Below are 7,533 nucleotides of genomic sequence, written 5' to 3' on the forward strand. Positions count from 1 at the left end.
TAACTAATAAATTGAGATGATCCCAATTTATGTAGTGTCCAACATGATCATTCTACTAACGAAAAAGCAAATCATTGATGATAATCTATATTTTAAGAAATATTCTCTCATGTTAGGTTTCATCCAATCATACTCGAAACATATAGGTTTTCACTTGCTTCACCGTAAGGTCCTTTATTAAGCCATTTCCATTACCATAACAAAAATAGGACAACATTAAGTGAGTTGATATAAAAGTATATTCTTTACAACTAGTCAATAATGATCTACATATTTATAGGAAAAAAGGGTAAACATATTAATTGTCACAATGATCTACATTTACTTGATCTCTTTGACCTATAGGTCACAAACTAAATTATTTTCACTTTTTTATGGCAATCATTGTAATTATTAAAAATAACACATATATCTTGAATGACAAAACTTTGTCATTCCAATCACTCCTTAAACTTGAGAGATCAATGCATTATAGTCATCTCGGCCAATGATATGAGAATTTTATTTCAAAGCATTTCTATCCTTCATCATTCTTTACTCTTTGTCATTCTAACCACTCGTCAATGTACGAATGACACTTAGGTGATCTCAGCCAAATACATAAATCTTTTCTTTCAAAGCATGTTGACCCTTTATCTTTCTCAACCTTTTGACATTTGAATTACGGTTGAACTTGGGAAGCCAATGTACAAATGACACCAAAAGGCTAAATCATAGACATGAAAAGCTTCTCTCAAAGTCTTTCAACACACTAATACCTTTTAGTATAAGGGGCCAATGTGTTATTTGCATCCAAGATGATGTTTATTAACAAAAAGACATTATGTTGGAATAATTAAGGGTAGACAAAATTAATTGAACTGCATTGAATTGTTAAAACTTGCAATGAACCAAAAAAACAGTTCAGACGAATTGAAGTGAACAATTGTTTGTTGTATCAAACTGCGTTGCACTGAATTCCAATAAACTGTAATATGAATTGAATTGAACTGTTATGTACTTTAACTTGTTTCTACACACTATTTTCGAACCGAATTGCACTATTTTTGAACCAAATTGCATTAGTTTTGAACCAAACTACACTATTATTTAATGAAACTGTTTGTGAATTGTTTTTAAATTGTTTAACTGAATTTTCAACTAAAAATTGCTTTTCAATTAAGAACCTGAAAAAGGTAGTATTTACCCACTTCATTTATAATATAGGTTCCTCATAAACAAAAAAAAAAAGACATAAAACTAAGTAGATAGGAAAGATTTATCTCTACTCAAGAACATAAGTTCTCCCATAAACAACAAAATACTAAAAATCAATACATCTTCAAATATAAGTTGCATTATAAAATATAACTTATTAATGTATCTTCAATCATCCAAATTTATAGCACTTTAAGGTCTCACTTCATCTTGAAAGGTTATCTCTACAAAAAAAAAATGATTATTTCTTAAAACATAAAATATAAACTAATAGATATATAAATTTTTCATATAAATTCACATTGCTCAAATTTATCAAGCTCTTTAGGATCCTCACCAAAACGTATTGAGAAAGGTGTTCCTTTTAACCAATATTATGTGTAAACAAGTACTTTCACTATTTTAGGCGTTTGACAGTTATGATAAGGACTAACCACTCTTCCTCCTATATTGAATTCACATTATGATGCTACGATAAATATGGGAATGGTTAACACATCTCGAGTCATGTTCGCAAGGATAGAAATTTCAGTTAAGTTGACTTTTCACTAATGTAAAATATCAAGTTCAACTGACTTTGTATAAAGCTCAAGATCCTCTCTCAAATATTTATCAAACTCTTATATATAATCAAATTTATGTTCTGTAGCTCTTAGGTTGAAACTTATGTCATAAGGATCATCATCTTCATCATCTAGCTGAGATTATTGTTGACTACTTTAGAACCCTCCTCAACACCTTGATAGTTTTGATTAAATATTTTTAAAAATGAAAATGATTTTATATTTCGATTCACTGATCATACTAGGTTCAAATATATAGTCAATGAAGAAATTAAAAAAATCCAACTTACTTTTAGGGTCGCACACTATAATAATCAATAATTAGATTCAATTCCATTAGAATTTTTCCAGTATTTGTCATACTTACCATTCATCCTCATTACCATCCATCTTATGCTTACATCATTACTCTTAGAATATTGTCGAATCTTTTTACTAATTTTAAAGACATATTTCATATACATATGACTAGTGACACAAAAAGAATCATAAATATTGGTAAAGTCATAAACATCTTTAAAAATGGTAAAACATACCTCACATATTCTCAGTCTTCTTCTAATGACACACCATCATTACTTTTGGTCATTTCAATACCAAATTTATTATCTTACGTATATAGTAAGACAAAGGCATCTTTGTACTTTAAGTTTGCCTCTAACATTAAGTAAGTTGAACTCCACATGATTTCAACATCAAGACAAACAATACATTTATAAGAAATTTCCTTTCGTTCAACATATGCCTTGAATTTTGTAAATCTATCTAGAAAAGATTTCATATATTTAATTGCACTCTGAATTTTTGAAATTGAATCTTTGATCTTTTTTAAGCCATCTTTCAAAATCAAACTTAATATATAAGCACAACAACACATATGAACATATTATGCCTTTAAGATAAGATAGTTTCATGATAACATTCTTCTTTTGAGGTATTGGACCCAACATCATTTGTTGTAGAATTATCCACATTAATACTAAAGATTTGTTTCAACTCCCAATTATTTAAAAAAGCATCAACAAGTTTAGCAATGAGCTCCCCTGAATGTCTCGTTGTTTGAGAAAATTCAAAATTTTCTTTTGAAGTTTTCAATCATTATCAATAAAGTGAGTTGTTAAACTCATGCAGATTAGGTTTTCGATTCAAGTTCATGTGTGTGTAGTTAAGCAAACCTTCTCACACTGCATTGATAGAAAAAAATTTACTTTGTTTTTTCCTCTTTATAAAGTTCCCACATTTTACACCTCAATGTAGTGCGGGATGAGACTTCAAATCGTGGATTAATCAGTTTCTAATCCACCACATTGTATGGTCCTTGCAACCACGATTTGATAACAACAAAGGATTAATCAGTTTCTAATCCAACTAAGGATTAAAGTACCTATTGATAAGAGACATGTAATGGAATGATTTGCATTTTGGAAAATAAAGAAGGTAATACTATATTGTTAACAAACATTTCAATAAAGTAGGTAATATCTAATTTGTTAAAGCCTAAAAGTTACCTCATGTTCTTTAGTTTGGTGTTGGGTTATTTTGATATATTATGTTATTCTGTTTTTATCTTGAATTCCAAAAATACATTAAGCAACACATAGTTTTAACTTAAACATCAACACATGTTATATCTTGGAAGTTGATAATCTTACACTGCAAATTAGTGATGAAGAATTGATTTTTGGAAAAGTCTTGTATGAATCTTAAGGATGATGATAATGATATTAAGGAGTGAAGGTACAATGAATACAAATGGGCCACCCCTATTTGGTCTTAAAATCTGGATGAGACTAGAGGTTTTTAAAGTAACATGGCACATACACATGTTGTGATTGGTCACTTTCTCTTTTATTTTGTTGTGTAAACTTTGGTTTGAAGATTTTGGACTAGGGTTGTTTGACTTTCTTGACAGTTAACCATCGCTACCACAATAAATTACACTTACAATGTGGTATGCATAAAAAAGAGACCACCCTACTTGAATTCATTGCTTATAAATTTCACATGCCTTCTTCTCATCCCAAGATCATCTTCCATGATTTAAGCTAAAAGCACTCATCCATCATGGTTCACTCTTTACTATCTTCCATGATTTAAGCTGATACAATCTTATTCAGGAAAAAGTATAATCTTTTTTGAATTTTAATCCTAAAGGGCACGACAAAAATAAATCAGAGAAGAATGTGAAATAAGACAAAGATGATGATGCCACAATCTAGCAAATTGATAAGTCAAGTGAAAACAATTTGTTTGTAATTTTATTTTAATTGCAAACAATTTGTTTATGTTTTTAAGTTTTTAAGTTATTTTTGGACCCGATGTCTTTGGACTTTCTTTTAGGGTTTCTTAGGCTCCTTAAACATTTGTACCTATATATAGGGGCACCAAATACAAATGTTGGTACTTTTAAGTTATAATAATTGCAAACAATTTATTTCTATTTTTAATTTTTCAAGTTATTTTTGGACTCGATGTTTTTGGGCTTCTTTTAGGGTTTCTTAAACATTTGTACCTATATATAAGGGCACCAAATACATATGTAAACACTTTTGATTTATAATATATGCATTTACATTTTGAGAGATTATCTTGGTTCTTGGATTAGAACTCTAATTCTTAACAAAGATTAAGATCTTTGTGGCGAATCTTCACTTAGACTTATCAATCTGCTAGATTGTGACATTTCCATCTTTGCCTTATTTCGCATTCTTCTCTGATTTATTTTTGTTGTGTCCCTTGAAGATTCGAATTCAGAAAAGATAGTACTCTCTCTTGGACAAGATCATATCATAAATGAAAAACTATAACTATTTATTCCCCCAATCCCCAACACGTTCATCCTAATAACTCATTTCAAATTAATAAAAAAACTTTCAAGTAAATCACATAACCTAACCTAGTACATTCACAAAAGACCAGATTCATCGAATTTGGAAAAAAGAGGAAGCAAAAATGAATTATAATGGTTAAAATTGAAAACCCAAATTGGAAGAAGGTAGATAAAGAGATAATTGATGTGTAAGAGGAAGAGACCATAGGGCTTTCGATGGCGATAGAACTTCGATAGCAGTAGGACCTTCGATGGTGATTGAAACTTTTGATCTTTATCTCTAGTGATATTGAGAAAGAATTGGGATATATAAAACACAATTTAAGCAATTAACTGAATTGTAAATTCAGTTTTTTAAATTAAACTATAAAATGATACAACTCAGTTTTTATTAAAAATAGTTTAGTTTTTCTAATATAATATAATATAAATAATTTATAATTAAGTATAATTAGATTAATTTTGTCTAGTTCTAAGATTAATATATAATCAACTATGTACCTAATTGTCAACCTAACGATGCTAAAAGGAACGGTACAATCAACCTAAACCCATAAAAATAAAATACCATCAAAACCTTATAAATATGTGAAGAACCCAAGGTATTTATTGTTCATTTGTTACACATTTATTATCTTATATTTTTGGATGGTATGAGTGATGAATGTGTTTGAAAACAAAACATCTCAAATTGTAGCATACAAATAAGAGAAAATTAGATAAAAATAAATAAATAAGAAGTATATATATCTTTTGAAATCATCTCAATTCCCGAAAGAACAAAATAAAAAAGAACATTTAAAATTTTGTGAAGAAAATAGAAAATTCAAATTTAAAACAATGAAATAGATACAAATATATGTACAATTTAAAGATTAAAGATGCGATGAAAAAAAAAAACATATGCATACCAGACAAACACAAATTTTCGCATTGCAATTTGCAAACTCTCCATTAAAAAAGAGAGTCTAGTATTAGACCTAACTAATTTAATGATATCATAACTGCTATTTTACATTGAGTAAAATTCATTTTCATATTTTCATTGAAGATGCATTAAACAATATTACATTTAAAGTGGTGGGATCAAGCACAAGCTACACAAATTATACTGCAATGTGTGAGCACATGGTGTACCTAATTATACACCAAATAACTTGGTTGCTAAGTTAGTTTTACTTAATTGCGTATAAAATCATAAGACAATAAAAAGCATTCAAAATATCTAAACATCGATTAAAAGTAATTAAACACAATCTCATTCATTTAAACATAACTTATAACTCAACATGGTAAGGATAATCATTTTTATATTTAAGTTTCGCAGGTTAATTATTTAATAAAATAGATATTTTAGTTAAAGTATGTACACTAGGGTGAGTACAATTCTATTATCATATTTTTAAATCCTTAAATTATTACATTAACTTACGTTCGTGGAATGTATTTGTTATAAATTATAAATTTAATTTTAAATTTTACTTCTTTTATTTATGTTTTAAAATTTTATTTTGAATTATTTCTAAAAGAAAAAAGTTTACCATGATTATAAAGGTGTATATACATTCAAACAATACATATATTATTTTTAATTATAATATATTTGGTCTCCTGTATCAATATTTATTTTTAATTATAATGTATCTGGTCTCCTTATCAATAATTATTTGACACTTAAAAAAAAAAAAAAAAACACACACACACACACACATATATATATATATATATATATATATATATATATATATATATATTATTTGCCTATCGTTATCATTTCTTTGTGATTATACATTTTTTTTGTTAATTTAAAAACTAAATCGTAACAAAATAAAATTTTATTTCTAAACTATAACATCATGAACTTCAAAACAAAATATAAAATCTTGATAATATATAATAAACATACAAAATATTAATATAGTTATCTATAATAATAACTATACCAACGTAATATATCTACAAATCTTAAAAAAAGTAAACAAGTTTTTCAAAAGATAATCAACAACTAATGAAATATCTAGCTACAATCCCAAAGGTTATTTAGCAACATTTTCGACTTCTCAAACCCAACTCATCCTTTGTTCACATCGATAGGTGATCGTTGCAAGATATAAACATTACACAAAGAAAAAAAAGACCGTGTAAGTTAGTATGAAAAGAAAGTTTTATAATATAATTTAAACATAAAACATATTAGTTCATTATTCATAGCAAATCATAACTCATAATCATTTATGTAGATGATAATAGATTCAATTATTCGTATACATGCTTTGATATAAAACTGTTAGGTTTAACAATGAGGAGGTTCAACGGAGAGACACAAACACCAATGAGATTTGAGTTCAATCACATAAGGGATTAACACTAGTCTCTACCCAAAACCTTAAAGGTTGGGTTAATGAGTCTTTCATCTTTATACAGTGATCTACTTTCTCATTTCTATCCAATGTGAGACTTAGACGCACACTTGGGTTCCCAACAATCTCCCTTTCAGTATAGGGATCATTGTACTCGTCTGAGTTGGTCATCAAGACAAATCGTTGACTCTGATACCACTGTTGGGTCTATGGAGGATGAGGTTCATCGGGAAGACACAAACACTAATGAGATATGAGTCTAACCACATAAAATATTAACATCACTCTCTTCCCAAAACCTTAAGGCAACAGATTAATGGGTCTTTCATATTTATATAGTGCTCTACTTTCTCATTTTTATCCAATTTGAGACTTAGACTCACTTTGATTTCCAACAAAACTTCACTGTAGATGTGCACTCGTAGTAGTATTTATACTTCAGAGAGTCATAAACATATGAATTGTCACCCTATTTCACGAGGCTAATCTTTCTGAACTTTCATACATCAAAACACATCACACTAAACCACACAAAACTAATTCCTTCTTGGATAAGTTACAAACATACTCAAATGATCATTGC

Source organism: Vigna umbellata, chromosome 8, assembly GCF_029865625.1.
Source record: "Vigna umbellata cultivar VRB3 chromosome 8, Vumbellata_1.0, whole genome shotgun sequence".
NCBI lineage: Eukaryota > Viridiplantae > Streptophyta > Magnoliopsida > Fabales > Fabaceae > Vigna > Vigna umbellata.